General features: G+C 35.4%; 2 non-coding genes across 2 annotated transcripts; both read right to left on the minus strand.

Moving 5' to 3' along the window:
- Window positions 1-436: 436 nt before the first annotated feature.
- On the minus strand, window positions 437-591 carry LOC113380654. Its single transcript, XR_003367463.1, has one exon. It is a non-coding gene; the product is annotated as a 5.8S ribosomal RNA (ribosomal RNA).
- A 710-nt stretch (window positions 592-1301) lies between these two features.
- Window positions 1302-3228, minus strand: LOC113380655. The gene has a single exon (XR_003367464.1). It is a non-coding gene; the product is annotated as a small subunit ribosomal RNA (ribosomal RNA).
- Between the last annotated feature and the right edge of the window lie 10212 nt (window positions 3229-13440).

Below are 13440 nucleotides of genomic sequence, written 5' to 3' on the forward strand. Positions count from 1 at the left end.
TTGGGCTCTTCCCTGTTCGCTCGCGCTACTAAGGGAATCCTAGTTAGTTTCTTTTCCACCGCTTAGTAATATGCTTAAATTCAGCGGGTAATCTCATCTGCTCTGAGGTCGTATTATGATTATGATGTGCTCGCAAACGTTAGTAAGCAAGCGCACACAAAATCGACGAGGAACCTTTGAATCGTCCAAATTTGCCGGAACGAAACCGCATTTCGAGAGTTCGGGTTTCCGGTTATGGGAGGGTCGCAAGAATATAAAATCTCTAGGACACACAACCCGCCGTAATCCCACAGAACGTCAACGAACGGTAATGTCCGATGTTGCAAAGTGGACTGGCTCACACGTTGAGTGAATTATTTAAGAGCACGCATTTACGCGAAACTCCATCATTCGCCGGCAAGCCGTTTAAAGCAAGCGGCAGTCTGGTAATGTTATACGACTCTCAGCCAGAGGTGGTCCGGGAACAGTATCCGAGGACCGCAATGTGCGTTCGAAATGTCAATGTTCATGTATCCTGCAGTTCACATGTCGACGCGCAATTAGCTGCGTTCTTCATCGACCCACGAGCCAAGTGATCCACCGTTCAGGGTGATTTTATATATATTTATACATGTTTCGATCGTGATTCCCTCGAAATCGTTTAAGATAACTCGGGCGATTCTGAAACTAGTATGATTATTATGGTTACAATTAGTACACCGTAAAGCTTTCGCGTTTCGGTCCGAGATACAAAATCTCGTTTCAAAATTGAAATATGAATATTTCACTGTGTGTGAGATTGAAAAATCTGCTTTCGCTGATTTTTCATTTTCTTAAAACAACGCAATGAAGCGAATGTTCAAATTCGCACAATTTGAATAAAATGTGCAGAGTATATAGAATACTAACGCAAGCGTTTACTACAATCGACTTAAAACACTAGACTTTACTCTAGCGCCCAAAGAAGATATTAGCGTTATAAAGATTGATGAGCTATGCGTTTAAAGTATATTCAAAAAGAACGCCGTTTTCACAACGAACTTCGTCATTCGCTCAGGCATCTGGCGATACCGAGCAGATATACATGGCAGTGCTCTCACACAATGCATAAGAGCGCTAAGCGGTTGTAAACTGCGTCACGCTGCTTTTGCACACTGCGCAATATTTTGCGACTAGCTCCGGTCAAACGTTAATGAAACGAATGATCATTGCCAGGCTTTTGCCCACAGTATATTATACTATGGGAGCGCACAACATTTAGTCTGCAACATTATATTGCGACATATAGCACACGTTTCATTCACTTAATAGTAAATGTACGTTAATGATCCTTCCGCAGGTTCACCTACGGAAACCTTGTTACGACTTTTACTTCCTCTAAATAATCAAGTTCGGTTATCTTCCCAGCAACATCGGCAATGTCGAAACGCTGCCGCGCACCGGTCCGAAGACCTCACTAAATAATTCAATCGGTAGTAGCGACGGGCGGTGTGTACAAAGGGCAGGGACATAATCAACGCAAGCTTATGACTCGCGCTTACTAGGAATTCCTCGTTCATGGGGAAGAATTGCAAGCCCCAATCCCTAGCACGAAGAGGCTTCAACGGATTACCCGGACCTTTCGGCCAAGGAAAACCTGCTGATCTCTTCAGTGTAGCGCGCGTGCGGCCCAGAACATCTAAGGGCATCACAGACCTGTTATTGCTCAATTTCGTGCGACTAAATGTCGCCTGTCCCTCTAAGAAGATATATTTGTACGCCGGTAGTGAGAACCACAACCAACAACGACCGAAGCCGAAGCGGAGGGTCTTTGCGATACCAGAAAGTACGTCTATTTAGCAGGCTAGAGTCTCGTTCGTTATCAGAATTAACCAGACAAATCACTCCACCAACTAAGAACGGCCATGCACCACCACCCACCGAATCAAGAAAGAGCTCTCAATCTGTCAATCCTTCCGGTGTCTGGACCTGGTGAGGTTTCCCGTGTTGAGTCAAATTAAGCCGCAGGCTCCACTCCTTGTAGTGCCCTTCCGTCAATTCCTTTAAGTTTCAGCTTTGCAACCATACTTCCCCCGGAACCCAAAAGCTTTGGTTTCCCGGAAGCTGCCCGCCGAGTCATCGGAGGAACTTCGGCGGATCGCTAGCTGGCATCGTTTATGGTTAGAACTAGGGCGGTATCTGATCGCCTTCGAACCTCTAACTTTCGTTCTTGATTGATGAAAACACATTTGGCAAATGCTTTCGCTTCTGTCCGTCTTGCGACGATCCAAGAATTTCACCTCTAACGTCGCAATACGAATGCCCCCAGTTGTCCCTATTAATCATTACCTCGGAATTCCGAAAACCAACAAAATAGAACCGAGGTCCTATTCCATTATTCCATGCACACAATATTCAGGCGAATGAGCCTGCTTTAAGCACTCTAATTTGTTCAAAGTAAACGTACCGGCCCACCTCGACACTCGGTGAAGAGCACCTTGGTAGGATTTTGAGTTGGGCCGCCTTTTTACGGGCTAAGCCCACCGGTAGGACGTCCCACAGACATGCCTGTTGAACACCGCGAGCGGTGAACCGACAGTGTGGGACACAGATTCAACTACGAGCTTTTTAACCGCAACAACTTTAATATACGCTATTAGAGCTGGAATTACCGCGGCTGCTGGCACCAGACTGGCCCTCTAATAGATCCTCGTTAAAGGATTTAAAGTGTACTCATTCCGATTACGGGGCCTCGGATGAGTCCCGTATCGTTATTTTTCGTCACTACCTCCCCGTGCCGGGAGTGGGTAATTTGCGCGCCTGCTGCCTTCCTTGGATGTGGTAGCCGTTTCTCAGGCTCCCTCTCCGGAATCGAACCCTGATTCCCCGTTACCCGTAACAACCATGGTAGTCGCAGAAACTACCATCGACAGTTGATAAGGCAGACATTTGAAAGATGCGTCGCCGGTACTAGACCGTGCGATCGGCACAAAGTTATTCAGAGTCACCAAGTCAAACGGTGAGCAAGGCAAGCCCGCCACCGATTGGTTTTGATCTAATAAAAGCATTCCTTCCATCTCTGGTCGGAACTCTATTTGCATGTATTAGCTCTAGAATTACCACAGTTATCCAAGTAATGTGGGTACGATCTAAGGAACCATAACTGATGTAATGAGCCATTCGCGGTTTCACCTTAATGTGGCTTGCACTGAGACATGCATGGCTTAATCTTTGAGACAAGCATATACTACTGGCAGGATCAACCAGGGTGCTATATATATAATAGCATAGTGCGTAAATGTCCCTCGGCGTCACCCGAGAGACCACACTTTGTATAGAAAAGTTCGATGAATATTTCTAAACAACGAATTTTCTTACATATATATATCTGAGTCGTACGATATTCCCTGAACATAACGAACAGTTTACATCGCGACTTGATATTTTATATATTCTGCGCTTACACAGAGGCTAGACCTTTAACAACCGTCGAAACGGCGGTCCGTACATGAAATTTGCGGTCCGCAGACCCAGTTAATTTCAAACAGTCTCTTTACCCTTCGTTAGATTGAAAACGTCGGGGCGAATTCATTATAAGAATTCATCGTTATAACTAACTTTTATTCTCGCTCGGAGAGTATTGAGTTGATTGCATTTGTATATTTTATTTTCCGCATAAGAGTCTTTGCGTCAACGACACATGCCCGCGGATATGCTGTACAGTATGGTTGAACACTTATAAATAAGGTCCAGAACCCGGCCGTAAACCGACATCCGAACATATACGGCGTATATTATTCTAGACACGGTCTACGACAGTTTGACCTGCAGCGACGGGTCGCCTCGGGTTACCGTGCGAACCATCACCGCGATGGTCTGGACAGGCTATATGGCGGGTCGCAAGAAAATAAATTCTCTAGGACGCGCAACCACTTTAGCAATTTTAGAGCACGTTGTGGTCCAAAAACAAACGTCCTCGCTTTAAAATTGAAATATGAATATTTCACTGTGTGTGAGATTGAAAAATCTGCTTTCGCTGATTTTTCATTTTCTTAAAACAACGCAATGAAGCGAATGTTCAAATTCGCACAATTTGAATAAAATGTGCAGAGTATATAGAATACTAACGCAAGCGTTTACTACAATCGACTTTAAAACACTAGACTTTCATCTAGCGCCCAAAGAATTGATTGAGCTATGCGTTTAAAGTATAATATTCAAAAAGAACGCCGTTTTCACAACGAACTTCGTCATTCGCTCAGGCATCTGGCGATACCGAGCAGATATACATGGCAGTGCTCTCACACAATGCATAAGAGCGCTAAGCGGTTGTAAACTGCGTCACGCTGCTTTTGCACACTGCGCAATATTTTGCGACTAGCTCCGGTCAAACGTTAATGAAACGAATGATCATTGCCAGAGGCTTTTGCCCACAGTATATTATACTATAGGAGCGCACTTGATTACAGCAATAATTTGTCGAGTAATCACAAGATTTCATATTTGTGGTCTGGCAGACCCAAATAATTTCAACTCGCTCCGATCAAACGTTCATAAAACGAAAGACCATCGCTGCGAGAAGCTTTGCTAGTTCTGCTACATTCACATATATTTGACCGTAGTCAATTTGTAAAATTCTATATTATTAAAATATATAGATTATATTTGCGGTCCGCAGACCCAAATAATTTCAACTCGCTCCGATCAAACGTTCATAAACGAAAGACCATCGCTGCGAGAAGCTTTGCTAGTTCTGCTACATTCACATATATTTGACCGTAGTCAATTTGTAAAATTCTATATTATTAAAATATATAGATTTATATTTGCGGTCCGCAGACCCAAATAATTTCAACTCGCTCCGATCAAACGTTCATAAAACGAAAGACCATCGCTGCGAGAAGCTTTGCTAGTTCTGCTACATTCACATATATTTGACCGTAGTCAATTTGTAAAATTCTATATTATTAAAATATATAGATTTCATATTTGCGGTCCGCAGACCCAAATAATTTCAACTCTCTCTGATCGAACGTTTAAAAACGAATGATCCTACCACCAGTTATCTATAGCCGCAAACCAGCATCCGAATATATACGGGGTATAAATTCTAGATGTGGCTCACAACATTATTAAAAGTTACGCTAATATATCATTGACAGACTAAAAGTATCGAATATGATGTAAAAACTACACCGGGGAATGATATCCGTACCCGCCCGAACAACATAGCGTACTTTAGCCTGAGCTTGCTCGCATCGCACTCGACACGACCTATTCCCCTATATAAGGCGCGCGGCCACAGCGTAGGTATTTGACTGAGTCCCAAGCGATGTGCATTTGACCTGCGGCGAGGGCCTGCTCGCGCTTACGGTGTGAATCGTCAAGACAAAAGTCTGGGAAAATTTCGAACTGTGAACCCTTATGATAGAAAAATTTTTGTCGAAAATTTTGTTAGATGTTCAAACAGTTTATATATATGGACAATATGAATTATAGTTAATTATTGAGTTTTTAGGTGTTTTTTGGGTTTTTTTAAACTTTTGTATAAAATTATGTATTTATTGATTTTTATAGATCTCAATGAATATAAAACGAATTTATATATAGTTATATTATTTTTTATAATTATTTGTTTAAATTTTCTAATTTTACAATAAATGTTCAAACCAGTTTTCCTCGATTTTCTCTTAAACCGTAAAAGATACAAAAAAACTTTGTTCGTACGAAAGATGCAGAATAAAATTACGAATAAAATGGTATATAAATGGTTAGGTGTGTTCATATAATTTTCTCTAGATTTTCCGATTTTTCCAAATTTTCACGACGGCAACTCGCCTGTAGGCTACACCGTGCAAAATTCGAAGTTGTGATGTATGGAAAAAGAACTAAGAATTTTGAGACCTTTCTAATGATGTATAATAGTTTATATGTTTTCTTTAGAGAAATATCGAATCGTGAGGAGTGTTGCTCTAACCTATCCGCACTTTGCATTTTGACAAGTTAACATCTACACATATTGCTCTATAACATGAAAACCGTAAAAGATACGAAAAAACTTTGTTCGTACGAAAGATGCAGAATAAAATTATGAATAAAATGGTATATAAATGGTTAGGTGTGTTCATATAATTTTCTCTAGATTTTCCGATTTTTCCAAATTTTCACGATGGCAACTCGCCTGTAGGCTACACCGTGCAAAATTCGAAGTTGTGATGTATGGAAAAAGAACTAAGAATTTTGAGACCTTTCTAATGATGTATAATAGTTTATATGTTTTCTTTAGAGAAATATCGAATCGTGAGGAGTATTGCTCCAACCTAGCCGCACTTTGCATTTTGACAAGTTAACAACTACACAGATTGCCTTATACTGTCTAAACCGTAAAAGATACAAAAAAACTTTGTTCGTACGAAAGATGCAGAATAAAATTATGAATAAAATGGTATATAAATGGTTAGGTGTGTTCATATAATTTTCTCTAGATTTTCCGATTTTTCCAAATTTTCACGACGGCAACTCGCCTGTAGGCTACACCGTGCAAAATTCGAAGTTGTGATGTATGGAAAAAGAACTAAGAATTTTGAGACCTTTCTAATGATGTATAATAGTTTATATGTTTTCTTTAGAGAAATATCGAATCGTGAGGAGTATTGCTCCAACCTAGCCGCACTTTGCATTTTGACAAGTTAACAACTACACAGATTGCCTTATACTGTCTAAACCGTAAAAGATACAAAAAAACTTTGTTCGTACGAAAGATGCAGAATAAAATTATGAATAAAATGGTATATAAATGGTTAGGTGTGTTCATATAATTTTCTCTAGATTTTCCGATTTTTCCAAATTTTCACGACGGCAACTCGCCTGTAGGCTACACCGTGCAAAATTCGAAGTTGTGATGTATGGAAAAAGAACTAAGAATTTTGAGACCTTTCTAATGATGTATAATAGTTTATATGTTTTCTTTAGAGAAATATCGAATCGTGAGGAGTATTGCTCCAACCTAGCCGCACTTTGCATTTTGACAAGTTAACAACTACACAGATTGCCTTATACTGTCTAAACCGTAAAAGATACAAAAAAACTTTGTTCGTACGAAAGATGCAGAATAAAATTATGAATAAAATGGTATATAAATGGTTAGGTGTGTTCATATAATTTTCTCTAGATTTTCCGATTTTTCCAAATTTTCACGACGGCAACTCGCCTGTAGGCTACACCGTGCAAAATTCGAAGTTGTGATGTATGGAAAAAGAACTAAGAATTTTGAGACCTTTCTAATGATGTATAATAGTTTATATGTTTTCTTTAGAGAAATATCGAATCGTGAGGAGTATTGCTCCAACCTAGCCGCACTTTGCATTTTGACAAGTTAACAACTACACAGATTGCCTTATACTGTCTAAACCGTAAAAGATACAAAAAAACTTTGTTCGTACGAAAGATGCAGAATAAAATTATGAATAAAATGGTATATAAATGGTTAGGTGTGTTCATATAATTTTCTCTAGATTTTCCGATTTTTCCAAATTTTCACGATGGCAACTCGCCTGTAGGCTACACTGTGCAAAATTCGAAGTTGTGATGTATGGAAAAAGAACTAAGAATTTTGAGACCTTTCTAATGATGTATAATAGTTTATATGTTTTCTTTAGAGAAATATCGAATCGTGAGGAGTATTGCTCCAACCTAGCCGCACTTTGCATTTTGACAAGTTAACAACTACACAGATTGCCTTATACTGTCTAAACCGTAAAAGATACAAAAAAACTTTGTTCGTACGAAAGATGCAGAATAAAATTATGAATAAAATGGTATATAAATGGTTAGGTGTGTTCATATAATTTTCTCTAGATTTTCCGATTTTTCCAAATTTTCACGATGGCAACTCGCCTGTAGGCTACACCGTGCAAAATTCGAAGTTGTGATGTATGGAAAAAGAACTAAGAATTTTGAGACCTTCCTAATGATGTATAATAGTTTATATGTTTTTTTCTAGAGAAATATCGAATCGTGAGGAGTATTGCTCCAACCTAGCCGCACTTTGCATTTTGACAAGTTAACAACTACACAGATTGCCTTATACTGTCTAAACCGTAAAAGATACAAAAAAACTTTGTTCGTACGAAAGATGCAGAATAAAATTACGAATAAAATGATGTATAACTCGATATATGTCATAATATATTTTTCATGAGATTTTTCAATTTTTACTTTAAATTAAAAAATGTTTGAAATTTTTCGCTGACTTTAAATTCATTTGCGGGTTATGCTTTTTTTTACAATATTGTTTCAAATGATGTAAAAAGTTAAATTAGCGAGGTGCCTCAATATGCAAAAAATTGGCCCACCCTAATATACATATATATATATATATTTGAATAGTCTTGAATTTGATGTTGATATATATGTTTAATTTGAGTTTAATAATCGGGCGTAACATCAATAAAAATAGTATGAGTTTTTTTTAAAAATTTATTTATTTAAAATCCATACGTTTCGGCTAGCATCTTAGCCATCATTCAGTGGTAATCAAGTTAAAATTTTGTATCCTAATATAGCATATGAAACCATTATTAATCCATGGTATGAGTATGTGCACATTGATAAGATATATATTTTTTAACACAAACATCACAAATGGTAAAACACACTAATAATCATGATAACTTAACAAGTTGTCAAAACTATGTATTTACTCTTTGGAGTTTAGGATAGAAAACTCCTTTGCGTAAAGTGATTAAACTTGTGAGTAAATCTTTAAAAGCTTATATTTAAAAAATACTAATTTCGTACCAATTTGCCTAATCTTTTTGTTGAATGGCTTTAAAGTTACAGGACGAATTGTATCATAAGTACATAGATGTGAATTGTGAAAAGTGAATTGAATAAAGTTATCGTACTATAACTAATATAGGGTTATATTATAATTTCGAATTAATTATAAAGTGTAATTTAGAATTTGTAAATTATTTTTCATTCTTGTGCATTTATTGTTTTAAAATATTTTTTTCAAACTTTTTAAATTTTTCAATGGTTTAAACCTGGATTAGCTCCTTCTCTGTATATCAGCGGCAAATGTTCATATTGGAGGAAATACTGAATATGACCCATTTCATGATGTACTGTTTGGTAATCGCTGGTTTCCACTATTGTGCACTGTTTAATTCTACAAAAAATCATATTACATAAAACCAAACACATATTTCAAACAATTTTATTAGAAATATTAATAAAAATTTTGAAATTCATAAAGATATTTATCTTTTACTTTGTTCTATAGAGGAGCTAAGGGCTACCTGTAAGAGTGGTAACTAGTAACAGGCGTTTTTCAATAGGATATTGAATGATTTTATTAAAAATTAAAAAAAAAAATTTTCTCAATTGGACATGAAATCCGTCTTGCGTATATTTCATAGCTAATGTCCTGCAGGCCGACGCAATAAACAGGACTGTGCAGGTCCATCATTTTCGACAGGTAATATTAAATTTCGGTTTGCTCCTATCAAGAAATGAAAATATAAACTTAACCTACTAAGCGTCTACAAACAAAAACACGTGACGCTATAGTTGAACACTAGCGCCGCTCATCGGACTATATTATAAACAAGCTGAGGCTAAATTCAAATTTAGGCTCGAAATGAAAAGTGTAATGAAAATGCAAACAACAACAGAAAAAGAAAAAAAGAACAAAAATACAAATGAGTAACAATAATCTAAATTACTGTTCGTTTAAATGAAGTAGCGGACATGCAAACATTGTATGTCCGTGTTTTTGTGTCAGATACAATAAATATTTTATTTTTTATATTGTTTATAGGCCAAACTTGAAAGTTTGAAAGATTTGAACCCTTATATATACCAATTAATGAAGAAGGACACGGTAAAGTATAGGCATCTTCCATACTTTTAAACTGCTGACCTATAACAACTGCTTCTCCATTTAAACGGGCAATATTGCTGATATAAATGATGGAGCCATTAATTATTAATTAAAGAAAATGAACAGTTGAAAAACATGGAGTCACTTCATTATGACATTCATTGTTGTGATATTTTTGTTCTAAGTGGTATGCTTGAAATTCATGATATCTACGAGATATTTGTTGTAATGGCCTTTCCGGTTTTCTGAGATATTTTTTCAAAGTTTGCATATAGTTCTCGAACTTAATAGCACTAAACATATCCAATGGACCAAATCTTCATACATCATCAGTTAAATGAATTAAATTATGAATATTATGTGAGATGAGATGCACTCCATAAATAGTTTCAAAACCTTGAATAAAATATTTGAACAGTGATTCGCTGTAATCCAAAAGCAGAGGTAAATTTTGTGAGCATAAAATTCTGATGGCTACATAAACTGGTGTAAATATCAGTTGACACTAAGTGTTTGAGGACAAATGGACCAGTGTATAATAGAAACTGCCTATATTTTGTTCCAGCTTTCCAGGAACTGAGGTATCTCAGAGATCGAGGTCTCCTACAAAAATCAACAGGAATGCAATTTCTTATGCCCCTTAAACTATCTGAAATTTTTGTGATGCATGTATTACTCAATCTGTGCCTGAAATTACCACTGACCCACATGTCAAGCATTTTGCCCATAACACCTATGCAAACCAGATGCATGTAATCCAAAGGTACATTAGAAACGAAGCCTATGTTATGAATTTCCATTAACCTGAAGAGTTCCAGAAGAGTTCACTTGGAAATCACTATACTTTCCATCGGAAAAAAGTTCATCGGTTTTCTTACGGGCATCCAATCTTGGAAAGCAAACTCTATTTTTTACATAATCATCTTCAGTTATACATTTGGTGCAGCTATTATACCCTTTATTATGACCTTTTACTTGAAAAATAAAAGATTTTGCTGTTGCATCACATACAAAGTATTTAATGAAACAGTTGTAATGTTTTTCTTTATAAATTAGTCCCTCTCTACACAAAACAACTGCTTCATCAATAAAATCTTTCAAGTAATTATCTGCATTTTTTGGTTTTTCTATGCCACAATATATATACCAATAATAAATACAAATCTTGATGGTATTACAGAACCTAATATTGGTCATAGAACAGTTCTGGATGATTTTGATATAGACAAACCATCAACCTATAATGCTAAATTTTTATTATTGCTTTCAATTTTTTTTTATTTATACTTTCTTTAATACCATTGCCCAAACCAAACTGAATATACTCACCAGGTGTAACAATTCTACTTTGCGATGATCTTTGAGTTTTTACTATCAAGAGGGAAATCTGAATAGCATTTATGCTTTTTCTGAGAGCTGAAAGAGCTTTTTTAGAGAGCTGAAAGAGCATTGTGTTGAATATGGTGTGATAAAACCCATTTTATGAGAAAATTTTGAAGACCAGCATCTTCGAAATCTTGAGAGCAATCACCAACAATCACACCTGGCAACAATTGTGCAACTTTCCTGTAGATTTGCAGAATCGGTAATAGCTGTTGCCTGGATATTAGCCTTTACATAGTACATCACACGCCTTTGAAACTGCCTCTTTGAAATAAATCTAACACTTTTGAATACTTTTTTTGGCGCCATATATACTCAAATTATAACTCTTAGGTAAAAAACTAAACTGATAAAAATGTAAATTTATTTTTTTCAAGTATGATATAATAATGTTTAGGTCTTTTGGTTGGTCGATATTAATTATTTATTACACACTCAAACAACATTAATTATACAGAACACATGAAATTTCCACTATTATTACTCAAGTTTAGAGAATTTGGATTGTCAATATTAATTATTTATAACACCGCATATATATTTAAACAAAACAAATGGAATTTTCACTATTATTACTCAATTACGCAACAACTATAAAAGCATATAGCAAACGATTCAGAATGATTTGAAACGTTAAGGAAATATAAAAATTCGTAATGTTAAAAAATAAGTGTGTTTATAGACTTTTACCTAACGTTTTCTAAGCAACGGTTCCACGATTTCTAAAATTTATGAATCATTTAGTGAAATTTGGGAGGGTTTTGCGTTTATCAGTCGAGCCATTTCTTTATAATTATCACATAAGTGCAAAACTCTCTGTCCTTTAATCGTAATTAATTCGTGAAAAAATATGTTGAAAATATTGATAAAATCTTATATATATATATATATATATATATATATATATATATATATATATATATATTTTGTAGAGTTTCGAACAAGAATCCAAAAATAATACAAAATAAAAAACAAGAAAAGTTTTTTAAAAAAACAATTTCTTTATTTAATTATTTGTTTATTGTCGACGTTTCGGAACTAGGTACGTTCCATCTTCAGGACATCTGTCAAGAGACATGATCTTGATGAGATTTTAGCAAACAATATGTTTAGGAAAAGAAAATAGATTTTTCTTAAATAATGAATTAAATTGTAAAAAATATAATAATGTACAGAAATATGATAATATGTTCAAAATAAAAATGATAAAAATAAATGAGTGGATTATCAGAACAGGATATTAAACATAATAGAAAATTTTTTTGAAAGTTATGGAAATTTTTTAAGAAAAGGTTAATGACAAAGTTGAATTAATTACCTGTATGTTTGAATATTTGTTAGCACTTTTTCACTAAACAAGCTTTTTTAACAAAAATGATTTTGTGAGTTAATTTTCCGCCGAATAATTAGATTTTGTAAATCAAAATTACTAAAAAATTTGTCTTTTTTAAAATTATTATTTGAAAACACAAATAATATTGTTCTCTGGATGTTGTTCGATTGGCTTTCGAAAATTAACTAAATGAAACTGGTGTGCCCTTTGTAACACGTGTAAACACTTGAACGAGAGATGTGAGATTGTATGTGTGTGTTTTTATATGTCAGGGTGTGAATACTTAAATTGTTGATCTTAAAAGGAAGTCGATATTAATTGTTTGTCAAAAAGTGTAAAAAATTTAAATATGAATCATGTAATAGGTTGTGATCTGATCTAATGTTGACACTGTTAGAAACATTTATGAGAATGAGACAACTCTCCGCGAATAACCTTCTAAAGATGCAACTTTCGTGATATAAAATCTTTGGAGTGAAATTAAATGAATGGGCGTTTTCTATAGAGTGTTGTACTAGGGTACTTTTGAAATTTTTTTGTTTATGGTGGACCACACTTAGTTCATGTTGTCTCATTCTCTTGTGTACATATTGGGAGGTTTGTCCAATATATTGAAAAGCACAGTCATTACAAGAAACAGAATATACTACATTAGTATTGAGATTGGATGGGGTGGGGGATTTAATGTTCGTAAAGAATTGGTTGAAGGAGTGTAAGGATGAGCCTGATACTAAAATGTTTTCTTCTAACAAAATTTTGGCAAAATAATAATATAAATCTTCAACGTATGGTATGCTGCAGTAAATAAGATTGGTGTTTTTGATGTTAGTACTGGTATTGGGAGAATTAATTTGTGTTTTTAAGAAAGTTCGTCTTTTTT

The sequence above is a fragment of the Ctenocephalides felis genome, unplaced genomic scaffold (genome assembly GCF_003426905.1).
Source record: "Ctenocephalides felis isolate EL2017-DRISC unplaced genomic scaffold, ASM342690v1 CF-g0.4_SCAFFOLD_02291, whole genome shotgun sequence".
NCBI lineage: Eukaryota > Metazoa > Arthropoda > Insecta > Siphonaptera > Pulicidae > Ctenocephalides > Ctenocephalides felis.